General features: G+C 42.7%; 1 pseudogene; it reads right to left on the minus strand.

The window, feature by feature from the left end:
• LOC142312209 (uncharacterized) overlaps positions 1-22,604 on the minus strand; it is a 120,605-nt pseudogene that overhangs the window by 30,961 nt on the left and 67,040 nt on the right.

The following is a 22,604-nucleotide window of genomic DNA, read 5'->3' on the forward strand; positions in this document are numbered from 1 at the left end:
TATATCATAATGACACAGGTACTATACATCACGTCTTCAGAAAATAATGTAATAGAAAATACTACAATGAAAGCATCATATAATATGCATACAAAAAGTGCATTACCTATAGTAATGAAAGATATGCACTGGACTCACAACACTTTTTTTTCCTTGTACACAGTTGTGACAATATTACATCTGTGTGAAGAAACAATCCATTAGTAATCTACAAGTATAAATTAAGCATCTGCTTATCAGAAAGGAAAGGTATAAAAAATAAAGGATTTCCTTACAGAAAGACTACATAGGAAACTAGTGGGCAAATCTAATGTCAAAATTGTGAAACATAAGCCAGTCCACCTTCTGTGTAGGTAAGAATACCTACCTCTAATATTGTGACATTTGTCAAGAGATACGTTATAGCAAATTGCTCATAATGTACAGGAAGCATCCGGTCATTAAATAGAAGAAAAGATCTGTTCTGCATAGAGAGGGTGCTGTTAATAAAGCAGAACTAAAAGGAAAAGAGAGCTAGAGGAATATACAAGGTATAGTTACCATTAGTGGTTGTGGGAACGTAATAGACTGAAAAAGAAATGAAGGAAGTGAAAATTCTCTTCAAAGGGACATCAAACAACAAGCACCCATAACATCTAATCGTTTCCTGCTTCACCGGTGGTCAGAGGAGGAGTGAGTGAGGGAATAACCCTGCACGGGTTTAAATATCAGTGAGGGGCGGGCATAATCATCCACTTCCTTATTGTGGAACGCAAGCGGTGGAAAGAGTGAGACACACGCCGCGCGTGCGCAGTGAAACCAGGAAGTGTAATCAGGAAGAGAATATGAACGTGAACCGCGCCAGATGAATTGCTCCTGAAACTCAGCGTGTCTGAAAGAGATATTAACCATTTATCAGCCATGATAAACATAGCGATATGTTATATAGGAAATTATGATTAGATAATAATAATGTTAAGTATGGCTCACCAGGCATGAGTCTAGAAGGTAATTGTACTATATTAATATGATTATTATACAGTCATATGAAAAAGTTTGGGCACCCCTATTAATGTTAACCTTTTTTTCTTTATAACAATTTGGGTTTTTGCAACAGCTATTTCAGTTTCATATATCTAATAACTGATGGACTGAGTAATATTTCTGGATTGAAATGAGGTTTATTGTACTAACAGAAAATGTGCAATCCGCATTTAAACAAAATTTGACCGGTGCAAAAGTATGAGCACCTCAACTCAAAAGTGACATTAATATTTTGTAGATCCTCCTTTTGCAAAAATAACAGCCTCTAGTCGCTTCCTGTAGCTTTTAATAAGTTCCTGGATCCTGGATGAAGGTAGATTTGACCATTCCTGTTTACAAAACAATTCCAGTTCAGTTATGTTTGATGGTCGCCGAGCATGGACAGCACACTTCAAATCATCCCACAGATTTTCAATGATATTCCGGTCTGGGGACTGGGATGGCCATTCCAGAACATTGTAATTGTTCCTCTGCATGAATGCCTGAATAGATTTTGAGCGGTGTTTTGGATCATTGTCTTGCTGAAATATCCATCCCCTGCGTAACTTCAACTTCGTCACTGATTCTTGCACATTATTGTCAAGAATCTGCTGATACTGAGTTGAATCAATGCAACCCTCAACTTTAACAAGATTCCCGGTGCCAGCATTGGCCACACAGTCTCAAAGCATGATGGAACCTCCACCAAATTTTACTGTGGGTAGCAAGTGCTTTTCTTGGAATGCCGTGTTTTTTGCCTCCATGCATAACGGCTTTTTCTATGACCAAACAACCCAATCTTTGTTTCATCAGTCCACAGGACCTTCTTCCAAAATGTTACTGACTTGTCCAAATGTGCTTTTGCATACCTCAGGCGACTCTGTTTGTGGCGTGCTTGCAGAAACGGCTTCTTTCGCATCACTCTCCCATACAGCTTCTCCTTGTGCAAAGTGCGCTGTATTGTTGACCGATGCACATTTACACCATCTGCAGCAAGATGATGCTGCAGGTCTTTGGAGGTGATCTGTGGATTGTCCTTGACTGTTCTCACCATTCTTCTTCTCTGCCTTTCTGATATTTTTCTTGGCCTGCCACTTCTGGGCTTAACAAGAACTGTACCTATGTTCTTCCATTTCCTTACTATGTTCCTCACAGTGGAAACTGACAGTTTAAATCTCTGAGACAACTTTTTCTATCCTTCCCCTGAACAACTATGTTGAATAATCTTTGTTTTCAGATCATTTGAGAGTTGTTTTGAGGAGCCCATGATGCCACTCTTCATAGGAGATTCAAACAGGAGAACAACTTGCAAGTAGCCACTTTAAATACATTTTCTCATGATTGGATACACCTGCCTATGAAGTTCAAAGCTCAATGAGGTTACAAAACCAATTTAGTGCATAAGTAAGTCAGTAAAAAGTAGTTAGGAGTGTTCAAATCAAGAAATTGATAAGGGTGCCCATACTTTTGCACCGGTCAAATTTTGTTTAAATGCAGATTGCACATTTTCTGCTAGTACAATAAACCTCATTTCAATCCAGAAATATTACTCAGTCCATCAGTTATTAGATATATGAAACTGAAATAGCTGTTGCAAAAACCCAAATTGTTATAAAGAAAAAAGGTTAACATTAATAGGGGTGCCCAAACTTTTTCATATGACTGTACATATCATATATTACAATATATTAATATAACCTAGTAAAACTGTATTCATATTCAATAGAAAATACAATGGCAATATAAATCTTGGAGGCACAAGACTACCATAGGGGAGATCACCAGACAAGTACATACAGAGTTCTAAGGAATATATCATATAGGTGAAAGTCCCAGGGACACAATGACAAATACGGACAAATCTCATCTCCCACTAGATAGAACCTCATGAGAATGTGTCATATTCCCGGTTGAGACCGTGGGGGGACAGAGTTCTAAGAGTATGGATCCAAAAGGACTCTGTTTCTTTGAGTTTCTTCACTCTGTCCCCTCCACATCTCATTGGGGGAACATGTTCCAGAATTTGAAACCTTAGCTGAGATATTGTATGTCCCAGTGTTAAAAAATGGTGGGGGATTGGCAGCATCATCAATTTGCACCTAATGGTCGACTTGTGCTTGCCAATGCGGTCCCGGATATGCTGGGTGGTTTCCCCAACATATCCGAGACCGCACGGACACTTCAGCAAGTAAACTACGTATGATGTGTCACATGTAAAGAAATCTTTTATATAAAAGACTTTGCCAGTATGGGGGTGTGTAAATGAGTTACACCACACCATGTTTGAGCACTGCGGACAACGCAGGCAGGGATAATTACCCTGCTTGGGTGTGGCTAAAAAGGTCTGTCTAGACTTACGGGTAGAGGACCCTATATCGGCCCCGACCAGAAGATTCTTCAGGTTTGAGGGACGTTTAAAACTGAATAAGGGAGTAGCAGCAAATTCATCCACATTTGGATAGGATTGATGTAAAATGTGCCAGTGTTTTAAGATTATGCCTCTAAGAATAAGATGGTATGGGTGAAAAGTATTCACGAATGTTACAAAAGGGCCCTGCCACTTCTTCTTTTTGACAGTGCTCTGTGGATTGAAATCAGCAACATGTGGGGGATAACCCTTGTGTATAAATTTATCTTGGATCTCCTTATGTCTAAGGACTCGTTGTGTAGAACCTGACGCTATCCTAGCCACCCGTTTATGCTGTGAATAAGGTAAAGATTGCTTGAGATGAGGCGGATGGCAACTATCATAATGTAGCAAACTATTCCTGTCAGTTTTTTTGACGTATAGGTCTGATAAAATTATGCCATGATGATCAATAGTAATAAGGGTGTCAAAGAAGTTAATGGTATGAGGATCCACATGTTTGGTGAATGTTAAACCAGGTACTTTTTGGTTAATGTACTGAAAATAATCTTCAAATGCAACACTAGGACCATTGAAAATAAGAAAAACATCGATAAATCTTTTCCATGTTGTAATATATGTTTTAAAGATTGGATGGGAATAAACATATGATGTTTTAAAATGAGCCATAAATATATTTGCGTATGTTGGCGTAATGTTTAAGCCCATTGCTGTGCCCTTATTTTAAATATAAAATTGATCCTAAAACATAAAAAAAAAATTATATAAGACTAAGTGTAACAAATCCAAGCAAAATTCCATCTGAGTAGTTGAAAATGTGGTGTGTATATATATATGTAGACAGAGAAGAAGAAGAAACCATTTAATTGCCTGAAGACCTAAATCATGATCAATACTTGTATACAGTGAATTCACATCCAAGGTGTCCAGGACAGAGTCAGGGGAAAGTTGTCCTAAAGATTTTAAATGGTCAAGGAAATGGGTGGTATCCCGTAAATAAGAGGCAGTGTTGGGTACTAGAGGAGATAGGATATGATCCAATGTAATGGCTAAAGGCGACAATAGAGAATCCGTGGAAGCGACAATTGGTCGTCCTGGTGGATGCCACAAATCTTTATGCACGTTAGGTAAAGTGTAAAAAACTGGGATCGACGGACTAGCCTTATTCAAAAAGGTTGCCAACTTCATATCAATAACCCCTAACTTAGAATAATGGGCAATCTTATCTAAAATAATCTCCTTAATAACAGGTGAAGGGTCGGTAGTGACCGGTGTATACGTGGCATGGTCCACAAGTTGGGTTAGGATCTCAGAAATATAATAACTCTTATTCATAATTACCAGTGCACCCCCTTTATCAGCGGGTTTGATAATTATAGAAGGATTACGTTTCAATGATCAAAGAGCCTGTGACTCTTCTAAGGTCAAATTACGTTTTATATGTAGCTCGCCATTTTTTACTCTATTGATGAAGGCTTCCACATCAGTCTTTACCAATGAAATATATCTCTCCACTGGGTGGTATGAACGGGGAGGCATAAAATTACTATGTGTATATAAATTAAAATTTTGTAGTGAGAATTGTGAAACCTCAGAACTAACTGGAATAATATCAGGAGTATCCTGAAAAGGATGTCTCTGAAAATGGGCCTTCAATCTAAGAGATCTAAAAAATCTGTTTAACTCTTGAGCTAACCTAAACGTGTTAAAACTGGGTGTGGGACAGAAACTTAATCCTTTTTGTAACACCTGCGATTCAATGGGGGACAAGGTGTACAAGGAGATATTAAAGATGAGATCCTTCCTACCTGGGACTGTGTCACAATCAGCTCTCCTATATAAGGCCTTCCTCTTTCCCCTCCTCGTCCTCTTGGAATATGAGGACGACGTGGGCCTAAAAAAGAAGAAGAGGTTTCTTGTTCGCTTCCTGAACTTGCTGAAGATGAAAATTCAGTTCTAGGATAGAAGCGTCGACGAGGAGCGGGTTCTCCACAGCGCCATCTGTATACACGGCCTTTTTTATAATCGTCCTCATCACGCGAAAATTTCGCTCTTTTACGATCTTGTAGGGTCTTCTTATATTCACTTATAGTTGTATCCAAATTTGATTTTATATTCCCAAGATCAGTTGGAGAAAATGTATTGGAAAGCTGACTTGCAATAGTAGAGATATTTTTAGAGATACCATCCAGTTGCTTCTGTAGATAGTCTATGGTCAGTGTCATGAAGTCAAACGAACATTTATTCAAAATTTGTTGAAAAATAGAGCAAAATTCAGAATTAGCAGAAAAAAGTGTGGGACGCAACGAGACCCTGAGTCCTCTAGGAATGCGTTTCACTTTGTGATACTTGGCCAATGTAATCAGGTGCAATTCCAGGGCGGTTTGACGTTTCAATTCTCTCTCGTAGTCTTTCGCTCTTCTCTCTTCAGTGGGAGTAAATAGAAACTGTACAGTGGTTGTCACACGAGAAACAATGGAGAATGCCTGTTCATCATTATAAGAAAATGTATTCTGAGACATCTCTGTCTAATATTTTTATAATTTCTTATAAAAAAGGAAGAGGTATACGGGAGCTAAAGCCTAAAAAACGGACATAGAAAAGAGTATGGCTAAGCTTCACCGTTAGTTAGGTGCTCAGGAGAAAAATATAACTATGTCACGAAGCAAACTCCGGCACTCAAAATAAATTGTGTTGTAAATATTCCTTTTATTCAAGATGTATAGTGACAACAAAAACAAAACGTTTCGGCTATTTGCCTTCTTCAATTTTTGTGACTCTTTATGACAAGACAACAAAATATTAATACCAAATAACAGAACATATATATCATAATGAAACAGGTACTATACATCACGTCTTCAGAAAATAATGTAATAGAAAATACTACAATGAAAGCATCATATAATATGCATACAAAAAGTGTATTACCTATAGTAATGAAAGATATGCACTGGAGTCACAACACTTTTTTTTCCTTGTACACAGTTGTGACAATATTACATCCGTGTGAATAAACAATCCATTAGTAATCTACAAGTATAAATTAAGCATCTGCTTATCAGAAAGGAAAGGTATAAAAAATAAAGGATTTCCTTACAGAAAGACTACATAGGAAACTAGTGGGCAAATCTAATGTCAAAATTGTGAAACATAAGCCAGTCCACCTTCTGTGTAGGTAAGAATACCTACCTCTAATATTGTGACATTTGTCAAGAGATACGTTATAGCAAATTGCTCATAATGTACAGGAAGCATCCGGTCATTAAATAGAAGAAAAGATCTGTTATGCATAGAGAGGGTGCTGTTAATAAAGCAGAACTAAAAGGAAAAGAGAGCTAGAGGAATATACAAGGTATAGTTATCATTAGTGGTTGTGGGAACGTAATAGACTGAAAAAGAAATGAAGGAAGTGAAAATTCTCTTCAAAGGGACATCAAACAACAAGCACCCATAACATCTAATCGTTTCCTGCTTCACCGGTGGTCAGAGGAGGAGTGAGTGAGGGAATAACCCTGCACGGGTTTAAATGTCAGTGAGGGGCGGGCATAATCATCCACTTTCTTATTATGGAATGCAAGCGGTGGAAAGAGTGAGACACGCCGCGCGTGCGCAGTGAAACCAGGAAGTACGCGCGTGCGCAGTGTAATCAGGACACAGCAATGGGCTCAAAAGTTGCGCCACCATACGCAAATATATTTATGGCTCATTTTGAAACATCATATGTTTATTCCCATCCAATCTTTAAAACATATATTACAACATGGAAAAGATTAATCGATGATGTTTTTCTTATTTTCAATGGTCCTAGTGTTGCATTTGAAGAATTTTTCAGTACATTAACCAACAAGCACCTGGTTAACATTCACCAAACATGTGGAACCTCATACCATTAACTTCTTAGACACCGTTATTACTATTGATCCTCATTGCATAATTTTATCAGACCTATATGTTAAAAAAAACTGACAGGAATAGTTTGCTACATTATGATAGTTGCCATCCACATCATCTCAAGTAATCTTTACCTTATTCACAGCATAAACGGGTGGCTAGGATAGTGTCAGGTTCTACACAACGAGTCCTTAGACATACGGAGATCCAAAATAAATTTATACAGAGGGGTTATCCCCCACATGTTGCTGATTTCAATCCACAGAGCACTGTCAAAAAGAAGAAGTGGCAAGGCCCTTTTGTAAAATTCGTGAATACTTTTCACCCATACCATCCTGTTCTTAGAGGCATAATCCTAAAACACTGGCATCTTTTACATCAATCCTCTCCAAGTGTGGATGAATTTGCTACTACTCCGTTATTCAGTTTTAAAAGTCCCTCAAACCTGAAGAATCTTCTGGTCAGGGTCGATATAGGGTCCACTACCCGTAAGTCTAGACAGACCTTTTTAGCCACACCCAAGCAGGGTAATTATCCCTGCCTCCGTTGCCCGCAGTGCTCAAACATGGTGAGTGGTAACTCATTTACACACCCCCATACTGGCAAAGTCTTTTATATAAAAGATTTCTTTACATGTGACACATCATACGTAGTTTACTTGCTGAAGTGTCCGTGCGGTCTCGGATATGTTGGGGAAACCACCCAGCATATCCGGGACCGCATTGGCAAGCAAAAGTCGACCATTAGGTGCAAATTGATGATGCTGCCAATCCCCCACCATTTTTTAACACTGGGACATACAATTTCTTAGCTAAGGTTTCAAATTCTGGAACATGTTCCCCCAATGAGACGTGGAGGGGACAGAGTGAAAAAACTCAAAGAAAGAGAGTCCTTCTGGATCCAAACTCTTAGAACTCTGTCCCCTCACGGTCTCAACCAGGAATATGACACATTCTCATGAGGTTCTATCTAGTGGGGGATGAGATTTGTCCGTATTTGTTATTGTGTCCCTGGGACTTTCACCTATATGATGTATTCCTTAAAACTCTGTATGTACTTGTCTGGTGATCTCCCCTATGGTAGTCTTGTGCCTCCAAGATTTATATTGCCATTGTATTTTCTATTGAATATGAATACAGATTTACTAGGTTATATTAATATATTGTAATATATAATATGTATAATAATCATATTAATATAGTACAATTACCTGCTAGACTCATGCCTGGTGAGCCATACTTATTATAAATTATTATCTAATCATAATTTCCTATATAACATATCGCTATGTTTATCATGGCTGATAAATGGTTAATATCTCTTTCAGACACGCTGAGTTTCAGGAGCAATTCATCTGGAGCGGTTCACGTTCATATTCTCTTCCTGGTTTCACTGCGCACGTGCGGCATGTGTCTCACTCTTTCCACCGCTTGCGTTCCACAATAAGGAAGTGGATGATTATGCCCGCCCCTCACTGATATTTAAACCCGTGCAGGGTTATTCCCTCACTCACTCCTCCTCTGACCACCGGTGAAGCAGGTAACGATTAGATGTTTTGGGTGCTTGTTGTTTGATGTCCCTTTGAAGAGAATTTTCACTTCCTTCATTTCTTTTTCAGTCTATTACGTTCCCACAACCACTAATGATATATATCTTTCATTACTATAGGTAATGCAGTTTTTGTATGCATATTATATGAAGCTTTCATTGTAGTATTTTCTATTACATTATTTTCTGAAGACGTTATGTATAGTACCTGTGTCATTTTGATATATATGTTCTGTTATTTGGTATTAATATTTTGTTCTCTATTCACAAAAATTGAAGAAGGCAAATAGCCGAAACGTTTTGTTTTTGTTGTCACTATACATCTTGAATAAAAGGAATATTTACAACACAATTTATTTTGAGTGCCGGATTTTGCTTCGTGACATAGTTATATTTTTCTCCTGAGCACCTAACGGTGAAGCTTAGCCATACTCTTTTCTATGCCCCTTATCTTAACCCCTTCAGCCCCCAGCCTGTTTTCACCTTAAAGACCCAGCCATTTTTTGCAATTTTTACCAGTGTCACTTTGACAGGTTATAATTCTGGAACGCTTCAACGGATCCTGGCAATTCTGACATTGTTTTTTCGTGTCATAGTGTACTTCATGTCAGTGGTAAATTTAGTCCGATATGTTTTGCGTTTATTTGTAAACATTTCGGAAATTTGGCGAAAATTTTGAACATTTTGCATTTTTCAAAATTTGAAATTTTATGCCCATAAATCTGAGAGATATGTCACACAAAATAGTTACTAAATAACATTTCCCACATGTCTGCTTTACACCAGCGCAATTTTTGAAACAATTTTTTTTTTCCGTTAGGAAGTTAGAAGGGTTCAAAGTTCATCAGCAATTCCTCATTTTTCCAACAAAATTTACCAAAAAAAAGTTTTTAGGTACCACATCACATTTGGAGTGATTTGAGAAACCTAGGCGACAGAAAATACCCAAAAGTGACCCCATTCTAAAATCTGCACCCCTCACTCTGCTCAAAACCACATCCAAGAAGTTTATTAACCCTTTAGGAGCTTCACAGCAACCAAAGCAATGTAGAAGGAAAAAATGAAAATTTTACTTTTTTACACAAAAATGTTACTTTAGCCATAAAATGTAGCATTTTCACAAGGGTATCAGGAAAAATGCACCATAAAATGTATCGTGCATTTTCTCCTGAGTACGCAGATACCTCATATGTGGTGGAAATCAAATGTTTGGGCACACGGCAGGAATCGGAAGGCAAGGAACGCCATTTGAATTTTTGAGTGCAAAATTAGCTGCACTCATTAGCGGACGCCATGTTGGGTTTGAAGACCCTCTGAGGTGCCTAAACAATGGAGCTCCCCCACATGTGACCCCATTTTGGAAACTAGAGCCCTCATGGAATTTATCTAGCTGTTTTGTGAGCACTTTGAACCCCTGGAGGCTTCACAAAAGTTTGTAATGTTTAGCCGTGAAAATAAATTTATTTTTTTTTACCACGAAATTGTTTTTTCAAACAGGTAGCTTTTTTTTCACAAGGGTATCAGGAAAAAATGCACCATAAAACGTATTGTGCAATTTCTCCTGAGTACACAGATACCTCATATGTGGTGGAAATCAATTGCTTGGACGCACGGCGGGGCTCAGAACAGAAGGAGCGCCATTTCACAGCAAAATTGTCTGGAATTATAAACAATGGAGCTCCCCCACATGTGACCCCATTTTGGAAACTAGACCCCCCCATACAAAAAAATTAGTTTGGCGAAATAAAAAATACGGATGTCAGTAAAAAAAAGAAAAGAAAATAATGAGCGCCTGCAACTGACACTATGGCAAGTACCACATGTGAGAGCGATTCACGAATCTCGCATCGCATCATCCGGCACAGCTGCACACTCCTGTCTGGAAGAGAGCGACCGTACCGGATGATGCGATGTGAGACTCGTGCATCGCTCTCACGTGTGGCACTGGACTGACCCTTACAATATTCAGTAAAAAATACTGTAGTTGACGATTACTACAGTATAGTTTTACTGGCCCTAAACTAAGTTTATTTGTATTTATTTCTTAGTTTACAGAAAAAAAATCAGTACGCACGCACAGATGTGCTGCAAAAAGGGGGGGGACTAGGTGGGATGAAAAAAAAGATGGATAGAGGATGGGAGAGGGCACGGCAAAGAATGGGAGAGGGCGCAGCGGAGGATGGGAGAGGGTGCGGCAAATGGAAGAGTGGTGGCGGATGGGAGAGGGCAGGCAGCAGATCAGGGTGAGAGGTGGTGGAGGGGGCAGCAGATCGGGGAGGGTGAGAGGTGTGGGACGGGGCTTCAGATGAAGAGGATGGGAGAGAGCAGGCAGCAGATCAGGGAAGGTGAGAGAGGGGGCAGCAGATCAGGGAGGGGGCAGCAGCTGATGAGGTAAAGTGGGCAGCAGATCGGGGAGGGTGAGATGAGGGAGGGGGCAGCAGATCGGCGAAGGTGAGATGGTGGAGGGCGGGCAGCAGATCGGAAAGGTGAGCTGGAGAGAGCGGGCAGCAGATCGGGAAGGTGAGATGGCGGACAGCGGGCAGCAGATCGTGTAGGTGAGATGGGGGAGGGGGCAGCAGATCGGGGAAGGTGAGAAGGTGGAGGGCGGGCAGCAGATCGGGAAGGTGAGCTGGAGAGAGGGGGCAGCAGATCGGGAAGGTGAGATGGCGGACAGCAGATCGTGTAGGTGAGATAGGGAGGGGGCAGCAGATCGGGGAAGGTGAGAAGGTGGAGGGCGGGCAGCAGATCGGCAAGGTGAGCTGGAGAGAGGGGGCAGCAGATCGGGAAGGTGAGATGGCGGACAGCATATCGTGTAGGTGAGATGGAGGGGGCAGCAGATCGGGGAAGGTGAGAAGGTGGAGGGCGGGCAGCAGATCGGGAAGGTGAGCTGGAGAGAGGGGGCAGCAGATCGGGAAGGTGAGATGGCGGACAGCGGGCAGCAGATCGGAAAGGTGAGATTGCGGAGGCGGGCAGCAGATCGGGAAGGTGAGATGGCGGACAGCCGATCGGGAAGGTGAGATGGTGGAGGCGGGCAGCAGATCGGGAAGGTGAGATGGCGGACAGCGGGCAGCAGATTGGGAAGGTGAGATGGGGGAGGGGGCAGCAGATCGGGAAGGTGAGATGGCGGAATACGGGCAGCAGATCGGGAAGGTGAGATGGGGGAAGGGGCAGCAGATCGGGAAGGTGAGATGGAGGAGGCGGGCAGCAGATCGGGAAGGTGGGATGGTGGACAGCGGGCAGCAGATCGGGAAGGTGAGATGACGGACAGCGGGCAGCAGATCGGGAAGGTGAGATGGCGGACAGCGGGCAGCAGATCGGGAAGGTGAGATGGGGAGGGGACAGCGGGCAGCAGATCGGGAAGGTGAGATGAGGAGGGGGCAGCAGATCGGGAAGGTGAGATGGCGGAGGCGGGCAGCAGATCGGGAAGGTGAGATGGCGGACAGTGGGCAGCAGATCGGGAAGGTGAGATGGCATAGGCGGGCAGCAGATCGGGAAGGTGAGATGGCGGACAGCGGGCAGCAGATCGGGAAGGTGAGATGGGGGAGGGGGCAGCAGATGGCGGAGGTGAGATGGGGGACAGCGGGCATCAGATTGCGGAGGTGAGATGGGGGACAGCAGATCGCATAGGTGAGATGGGGGAGGGGGCAGCAGATCGCGGAGGTGAGATGGCAGACAGCGGGCAGCAGATCGCGGAGGTGAGATGGGGGAGGCGGGCAGCATATTGCGGAGCTGAGATGGCGGACAGCGGGCAGAAGATCGCGGAAGTGAGATGGCGGAGAGCAGGCAACAGATCGTGGAGGTGAGATGGCGGACAGCAGATCGTGGAGGTGAGATGGGGGAGGTGGGCAGCAGATAGAGTAGGTGAGATGGCGGACAGCGGGCAGCAGATCGCGGAGGTGAGATGGGGAGGGGGCAGCAGATCGGGAAGGTGAGATGGCGGACAGCGAGCAGTAGATCGGGAAGGTGAGATGGCGGACAGCGAGCAGTAGATCGGGAAGGTGAGATGGCGGACAGCGAGCAGCAGATCAGGAAGGTGAGATGGCGGGCAGCAGATAGGGAAGGTGAGATGGCGGACAGCGGGCAGCAGATCGGGAAGGTGAGATGGCGGAGGCGGGCAGTAGATCGCACAGGGTGGGAGACGGTGGAGGGGGCAGCAGATGAGGATGGTAGAGAGCGGGGAGCAGCTCACGGAGGGGGGCAGCGGCTGATGGGAGAGAGCGATGGCAGATGGAGGCGGCTGCAGCAGATAGAGGAGATCGGCGGTGGATCGGCGGCGGTGGCAGCGGATCGGGGGACCAGCAGCGGTTGCAGCGGATTGGGGCAGGGGCTTACCAGGGCACTTGCAGGGATCGCTCCCCTTGGCTTCCACGGACGGAGTAAAGCGGAGGGGAGTGGTCACCAGCCCCAGATCCACGGTGATTGGAGAGATCGGTCACAAGGCCGATCTCTCCAATCAGAGCTGGGGGCGGGTGAAGCACCGATCACCCAGCTCCAGCCAATAATCGGTGCTACAGCTGCACTGATTAGGGCTGGATTTCAATGTTTAAGCCATTTTCAATGGCTAAAACATTACAGTGGCTGTGATTGGCTGAGCGGTATTCATCAGCCAATCACAGCCTCCATAGGTTCGGGGAGGAAGCACCACCCCTCCTGAGGTCAGGCAGAAGTCCCCTCCTCCCCGAATCTAAGGTTTGTGTGAACCGATTGCACTCACTGAGGCTCCGGGGCCGAGATTTCGCCATGACGTACTGGGTATGTCATGGGTCGTTTAGCACAATGTCACCATGACGTACCCAGTACGTCAAGGGTCATTAAGGGGTTAATGGGCCGGCATACCCTAAATTGAAAGCGGAGCTACTTAAGGCGCCTTTTCCCTAAGGGAGGTGCCTGGAAAATGAGTTACATACGTTGCCTGTTCAAAGGTCCCATAGCACTGTTGCTGCTGTCTCTGCTGCTCATTTGTGTCTGTGTTTCAGTGTACTGCTGTTATCCCAAGTCTCCACTGCTGCTACAAGCTGTCACGCTAGCCATCTACCACGATACCTGCTGCCGCAAGTACGGTGACCGGCTACTGCCGCATCTATCCCTCCAGCCAGGTCGAAACCTCGACTCCGGCTGCTCCTGTTACCAACCAGAGACTGTCTCCGTACCCCTGGGGCCAGCCGTCGTAGACCCAGTCTTCTCGAGTGGTACCCTGTCTCACACATGCAGCATAACACCGTCACCATTTGAGGCTCTGGTGAAAAATCAGGTGTGGTTCCGCAGTCAAGCCCCTGTGCTGTTGCCCAGTGGGTTCGCTAAACACTCATCACTACTAAAGTAATTTCCCTTTCTCATTTAATATACGACTGTTATATGTTTCGTGTACAATTTGTCAATAAAATATATAAATTCTCATTGTTTGATTTATTTTTGATGGTCAACAAAATATGATTTGCCAATAATTCATTTATCACAATTTAAGTATGATAATGACTTCTCCCAGTGTGGGATTTTTAATGTTTAAGAAGTTGTGATTTTAGGTTAATATATTTTCCACATTCTAAACATGAAAATTGCTTCTACGATGTGTGAATTCTCTGGTGTCTAACAAGATGTGATTTATCGAAAAAACATTTCTCACACTCTGAACATGAAAAAGTCTTCTCTCCTGTGTGAATTCTCTGATGTGTAACAAGACTTGATCTGTGGCTAAAACATTTCCGACATTCTGAACATGTATATGGCTTGTCCCCTGTGTGGGTTCTCTGATGTGTAACAAGACCTAATCTCTGTTTAAAACATTTCCCACATTCTGAACATGAATATGGCTTGTCCCCTATGTGGGTTTTCTGATGTGTAACAAGACTTGATCTCTGGTTAAAACATTTTCCACATTCTGAACATGAATATGGCTTCTCCCCTGTGTGGGTTCTCTGATGTGCAACAAGTTGTGATCTGTTGTTAAAACATTTCCCACATTCTGAACATGAATATGGCTTGTCCCCTATGTGGGTTCTCTGATGTGTAACAAGAATTGATCTCTGGTTAAAACATTTCCCACATTCTGAACATGAATATGGCTTGTCCCCTGTGTGGGTTCTCTGATGTGTAAAAAGACTTGATCTCTGGTTAAAACATTTCCCACATTCTGAACATGAATATGGCTTCTCCCCTGTGTGGGTTCTCTGATGTGCAACAAGATGTGATCTCTTGTTAAAACATTTTCCACATTCTGAACATGAATATGGCTTCACCCCTGTGTGGTTTCTCTGGTGAGTTACAAGATTTGATCTGTTGTTAAAACATTTCCCACATTCTGAACATAAATATGGCTTCTCCCCTGTGTGGGTTCTCTGATGTGTAACAAGATGTGATCTTTTGTTAAAACATTTCCCACATTCTGAACATGAATATGGCTTGTCCCCTGTGTGGGTTCTCTGATGTGTAACAAGACCTGATGTATGGCTAAAACATTTCCCACATTCTGAACATGAATATGGCTTCTCCCCAGTATGAATTTTCTTGTGCATATAAAAATTTGCTTGGTTGTTGAAATATCTCCCACACTTCGGACAAATAAATCTTTTCTCATCTGCGTGAATTTTTTGCTGTTTAACAACAGATGTTTCGACTGGAAAACGATTTCCAAACTCTGAATGTGAAAATGGCTTCTTTGCTTTAAGATCAGTTCGTTTTTTATTGCCTATTTTGTGACTTTTATTTTTCTTAGTAGTCTGTGATACTTCACAAGATAGAACCAGTTTCATAGGATCGGATGATAGATCTTTACTGTGAAGGGATGATGAAATATCTGGAGTAAAGACATTCACTTCAATTGTATCCTGTGTGATCTCAAGGTCATCTGATTTATAAATTGAAGATGTCAGTTGTCCCTCTGATCTCCTGTCCTCGTCATCTGCCAAGAAATAAAACAATTATGTTTGAATAAAATATCCTCGAAATGTATATTGTTGAACATCTCTACTTCATATGTCCATAGAAATAACAAGTGATGTAGCCAAATTGAATTGGTCACTAAGATAATAACACTTCACATCCTAATAGACGACCTCAAAGCATGAACCAGTAGAGTGTGGTGTTCACCTGTTTGTTCATTCTGCTTCCAAATATTGGAATAAAAAAAACGCCAAAATTATTAATTTAGGTGAAAATGATACAAAACAAAACAAAAAAAAACTTGTACTCATCCCACAAAAACAAGGCTCCACTCAGGTCCATGATATGTCAAAGAAAAACAAATGTTTCCACATTATTAGTGGCTCAAAGGCTTTTGAAAAGTGACATAGCATCCATAAACTAATCCAGCAAAAAACATTATCCCAAAATAAAATCTCCCCCTCACTTCTCAGCCTTGAATGTATTTGGCATTGCTGTAGTGAGAAGAACCCACTTAAAAATTTACTGTATGTGGGTCAATTGCAGCACAATCTAGGCACTATGTGTTGGGTAATAAAATGGCATATTTGTCATTTTTACTCTCCAACATCTAATTCATGCTAATTTCCAGAAAGTGTCTGTGGAGTCAAAATAGTCACTACTCCTATAGAGGACTTCACTGAGGGTTAGAATTTCCAAAATGTAGTTAATTTATGGGTTTTTCTGAGGCTCGTTTTCTGCTATTCTGTCACATTAGGGCTTCTGCAAATGCTGTGCCACATCTCCTGGGATATACTCCTTGAAAAAGCTACCAAGCAAAATGTAGAATAACCCTAGCCTTTTTAAATAGTAGCCTTAAAACGTATAGTACATAGAGCACAAAAAAATTCCAAGTACTGGGCTAAAAGATTACTTAATTGCACAGAAAATGACATATAGAAAATTAGACAGTGTTAAAATACAAAAAACTGCTGAACCAGGACAGGTGATATTTAATTAATATAATACCATTATTTTTTTTTTAACCTTTTTATTAGATTTTAATAACAAAAACATATAGTCAATAATATAATACATACATTATGATTATGTTAAACTACAAAATTACTGATAATGTATCTCCTCGAATCCCAACCCCCCCTCCCGACCTCACCCCACCCCACCTCTGCGTGTCCTCTCTCCAAACCTAGATCTTTATGGTATTGGGTTTGTCACGAACAGCCGGGGGGGTCACTCAGAAATCCCCCGTGCTGTCTACCAATGTCACGATCGGGGGGTAACAAGTGGGGGTCACCCCTCCTTTATACCTCCCGACCGACAGACAGAGCACGTGACGCGCTCTCTAGCGCCCCTCTTATAGTCAGGCCAATTATGGAATTGCCCGAAAATAAGCAAAGAGGCCGCTATTCTCCTGTGCCGATGATTGAAGGGTCCCCGGTGAGAGCAGGGTATATATTCCTCCGACCTCCGCGGACGGAATATATAAGAACCTCCTCGCCTCTCACTGGCCGCCCCACAATGATCCTTGGCACACACTCGCTGCCACCAACCGATTTACGGTAACTATTAGCCGAACACACAGACGTGGGATTCAAGATCGAGATAACAGAACAGCCCAAGATTAATTATATAATTTAATCAGCCTAAAGCACACTAGAAACTACAATATATACAATAGGTAATCTACAGAATATACATAGGTCAGAGTACAGTTACAGGCAAGGTATGGATTACAAACAGGTATACAATTCAATCAGTTACCTTGTGCGTCTGGCCACAGGGGGGCGCTGTAGACCAGGTTTCTAGGATCTTTCCCACAGATGTTTCCTACACGTGACCCCCGGCGAAAGAACACTGGGAAATGGCCGAATTGGGGTTATCAACCTGGTCAGATTCCTGTCCCCTCCTACCTTCGTGACCTCACAGGGAAGCACTGCCACTCCCCCGGCCTTGAGTTAGAATAATATTCCCAGGGGAATATTAATCATAACTTTGCCTGGGAACATCGTAGGCGGACGACAATGCTCTCATTGTGACCGTTCTGAATTTAGCTGCCAAACGAGAGGACTCATGGCTTGTCTGCTAAATCCCCACCGGACGATATCACGTTTGGGGTATTTCCCAAGGTCCTACTCCCATATAAAATATGGGTCACCACCGTCCGCATGCGGGGACGTCGTTTTTATGCTTGCCATATTTATGGGAAATATAGTTCACGAGCTATTAACAATATTTTACCGGAGCCGCTCTGTCTGGTGGCCTCCATAGCCTTATAATGAGATACAAACTCTTGTTACAGGGTCACGGCAGGGGGGCATCCTGTGTCCACTGTTCCCAGCTAATCTGATCTCCATATCACAGGAGATGGCCATGGGATGTGTTGCTGGGATGACACCTTCCCAGATGTTGGACATCTGAGAACAAGAAGGGAGGGGGCGCTACCATGGAGTGATGAGAGCGATTATGACTGGAAATCATAATTCCTCTTCATATCCCAGGATTTTCCTCACAGGGTTGTGCCCTCCAATGACCTCCCGCAGGTACCATGAGGAATTTTCAAATTGTGATCTAAGACTATTTTTAGTGTCTATGGGGAGTATCTGGATGTATGGACTCCATGTTTCAAAAAATTTCCTGGTCAAATTTTCCTTGTTTGTCAGTGTCTCCAATCTCTCCATTTTAAACAGAAATTTGATTTTTGTGTCAACCAATGCCATACTTGGGGATTCAAGTTTATCCATTGGTGTAAAATGCTTTTCCTAGAGGCCGCTGCCCAAATAGAAAGTGCTACCTTTGTTCCCCTGGGAATACTTTGCTGAGTCCCCCCTAGGATATTAAAGATGGTCCATTGAGGGGTTAACTGGAATTTAATTTTGTATGTGGTTTGAATTCTCAGATGTACATGTTTCCACAGTTCCAAAATTTGCATGCATTCCCAAAACTGATGGTATAGTGTAGCTTTATCCAGACCACACTTAGCGCAAGTGTATATTGTAGATGACATTCTGGACCGAACCAGAGGTGATATGTACGCCCTATCAAAGACCCGCAAAGCCATGTCTGTGTACCTAGCATATGGCACTAATTTTACTAGAGACAGGGTAGCTCCCAGTATATCTGCTATCTCGTATTCCGGGAACTCTGTTATCCATTTCGCTGGGCCCGCCTTCTCCTCCTCCCAGTTCCAGTGAGGACGTAGCAACGAGTATATCTGGCTAGTGGAGGTGACCTGCGTCCTAGCATTACGGATAAAAGTGTCCAATTTTCTACTTGGCCCTACTCCTTGACCAATATTTTTTAGTGCCAAGCTACGAGCTTGAAGGAATAAGAAAGGTTTGTGCGTGAATGCTGGAAAGCGGCATCTCGATTCCTCAAACGTTAGCAAAGAAAAGCCAGAATCCAGCATATCCACCGCCATCTGACATTTTTGAGTGGCCAGAATCTCATACTCCACTGTGGGCCTGCCCTCTAGAAAGTGTGGGTTCCTCCTAAATGTCTGGAATGGTGTTACATAGCAGCTAGCACCGCAAATCTTTCTTACCCTCCTCCATGTTTTTATTGTAGCCCAAAGTGTGGGATGCTCTGTGATGTCGCCTGGAAGCTCATCTCCTCTCAGGTGTAACAAGGTTATCAAAGATAAGTGTGGGTTCCAGTTGGACATTGGCAAAATGGGAGGAGCCTCGCACCCAATCCAAGACATATCTGAAGTTTGCTGCAAGATTATATCTACCAATATCTGGAAGATTAATTCCCCCCTCCTTTTTGGGAAGGGTAAGTTTAGAGAGGCTTATCCTGGAACACCCCACACGTCCCCATATGAATTTCCTCAATCCCGTATTTAGCATCTTTATATCAGAGTTGGTTAGCAGCAATGGAAGATATTGGAAGAGATACATCAATTTAGGAAACGCTATCATTTTTATGAGACGACACCGGCCCGAGATAGTTTAAATCTGTCTCGTGACTGCAGGAGCTGAAGCAAGGAGGCTATACAAGGTCTATAGTTTAATTTATACATCAGTGACAGGTTGGCTGGAAGTTGGATGCCCAGGTACCTAATAGACTCCGAACACCATTGAAATGGAAATGAGGCATCATTAATTTTATCAGTTCTAAATATCGCCAATGCTTCCGATTTGTTGTAGTTAACTTTAAAGCCTGAGATTTCCCCAAATCTGTTTAGTGTATTCATTATTGCCATGATTGCTTGAGAAGGGTTGGCTATAAATAGCAATACATCATCTGCAAAGGCCAACATTTTGATCATAGAATGTCCGACCTTCACTCCCTGGAACTCTGATAAATTTTGTAATGTTCGAAGAAGTGGATCTAATGCTAGGTTAAATAATAACGGTGAAAGTGGGCATCCCTGACGCGTTCCCCTCTGTATATTAAAAGATTGAGATGGCGCATTGTTTATGGACAGATAAGATCTTGGGTCCTTGTAAATCATTTGGATTGCCTCGCCAAACCAGGGACCAAATTTTCGTCTATCAAGAAGGCCATACAGATAGCCCTAGGAGACCCTATCGAAGGCCTTGTCCGCATCTAATCCTACAATGATGTTCTTGGTGTGTCGATGCCTTTCTGCTGTATGAGATAGTTCCTATTGCTGTCCTAATATTATAGGTAAATCGACTTTCCATGAATGAACCCAGTCTGGCAAGGTAATATCAAATCCGGGATAATTTGCTGTAATCTATTAGCTAATATTTTAGTGAAGATTTTAAAATCTGAGTTGAGTAAAGAAATTGGCCTATACCCTTCAACTTGTAAGGGATCTTTACCTGGCTTGGGCAGGACAATAATACACGCTTCATTGAAACCGTCTGGAAGCTTCTTAGCCCTCACTATTTCATTGAACACTGCACATAGATGCAGTCCTACAGAGGGTCCTAACAATTTATAATACTCGTTGCTAAACCTGTCAGGTCCCGGTGCTTTAGCGACCTTGAGGGTGTTAATAGTTTGCATAACCTCCGCCGTACCAAGGGGTGCATCCAGTATGGCTTTCTGCTCCTCAGACAGGGGTGGAGTTACCTCAGGCCGAAGAAAACCAGCCCCATCAGCAGTATTTCCAGTCTCAGCTGCGTAAAGTGACCCAAAAAAGGCCCTAAACTCCTCTGTGACCTCATCGTCTCTGGATGTGATTGTCCCGTCCCTTTTTTAATCTTTTGGATTCTAGTGGCCTGTTTGAATGGTTTTGTCATGGAAGCCAAAAGTCTTCCCGGTTTGTTGCCCCATTTAAAGTATTTGTGTTTCAAGTAATCAATATTGTTCAATGCTGCTTCGTGAGCCAACGTGTCTGCAGCCTCTTTAGCTTCTAGGAATTTTTGTTTTGCCGCGGGTGTATTAGAAAGTTTAAACGCCTTGTATGTCTGGGTTAAGTGTTTCTGGGCTTCCAGAGTACGCTTCATTACCTTTTTCTTTCTGTAGCTAACATATGCAAGTATTTTCCCCCTTACCACTGCTTTAGAGGCCGCCCAGAATAGATGAACGTCCTTGCTATGTTCCTGGTTGTCTATTTTGTATGTGTCCCAAAAGGTCTGTAAAGACTTCTTAAAGTCCTCTGACTGATAAAGATACAATGGGAATCTCCATTTCCGCTCTCTAATTACCGCCCCGCCCAAACTGGATTTGAATGTGACTGGTGCATGGTCTGATAGATAAATGTCTAGGATGTTTGAGGACATAAGTGAGGGTAACACTGATGAACTCACCAGCCAATAATCTAATCTCGCATGAGAATTATGAACATGAGAATAGTGTGAATAGTCTTTATCAATTGAATGCTGTAACCGCCAAAAGTCAACCAAGCCCAGATGGTCCATTAACAATTTTATACCTCCCTTATGTGTGGCCAGATGTGGTTTTTGAGGGTTCGATCTATCCAGGACTAGGTCATAAGCCTCGTTAAAATCACCTCCCACTATCAGATTAGAAGTGTTCCACCCTGCTATGTTTTCCAGGAGTTCGGAGTCAAATCTTGTGTCAGGAGTGTTAGGTGCATATATGTTAGCTAATCCATAAACCGTACCTTCAATGTTAATTTTGACCAAGAGTACTCTCCCAGAAGGGTCCTCCATCACATCTAATACCTCATGATTGATGTTCTTATTGATGAGAATGGCGACCCCTCTCTGTTTCTTGGTAAAGGATGCCTCAGCACACATGATGTACTTCCTACTCAGAAGAGATGGGTGGTTACCTTTTAGCCAGTGTGTCTCCTGCAAAAAATATGATGTGAAAATTTGAGCGATTCAGATAGTGAAGAACTTTTCTCCTTTTAACTGGTGAATTGAGCCCGTTCACATTCCACGAACACCATATCAGCTCCTCCAGCATGGACACTCCTAAGTTTGTTTGGTTAGCCATTACCCAATACCTGCCTTAGGTATTTTTTGAAAGCCTAATCTAGTCTCATTTGAGGTGCTCCACCCATCCCAGCCAGTGAGTAGAGACCCCCACAAAAGGGCACCTTTGGAGATACACACGCAGAGGTTCCTCCCACCCTCCCCCATGAACACCCCATTAAACACCCCCATCCCAACAGCAAGGCTTCCTGCCTTCAATATAAACATACCAATGAATAACCGTAAAATTTCAAGCATTATGTCAAACAAATCGTGCTTGAAGTCACCATGTCAAGTATCATTGTTAGATGGTGAAGGTGATGCTCCTGAGTTTAGGTGGTTCAGGGCCTTCTCCGGATCCCCGAACTCCCAATTTTTCCCCTCCACTGTGAAGCGAAGGGTCGCTGGATATTGTAGGCTGAATCGAATGTCTCTTTCCACTAATAGTCGGCATACCGGGCTGAATGCTTTACGTTTTGCTGCCACAATTGCTGAATAGTCTTGAAAAATTAAGAGTTTATTGTTGTTGTATGAGAGACCTTTCTCATTCTGTAAAGCTG

This window comes from Anomaloglossus baeobatrachus, chromosome 5, assembly GCF_048569485.1.
Source record: "Anomaloglossus baeobatrachus isolate aAnoBae1 chromosome 5, aAnoBae1.hap1, whole genome shotgun sequence".
NCBI classification, from domain to species: Eukaryota; Metazoa; Chordata; class Amphibia; order Anura; family Aromobatidae; genus Anomaloglossus; species Anomaloglossus baeobatrachus.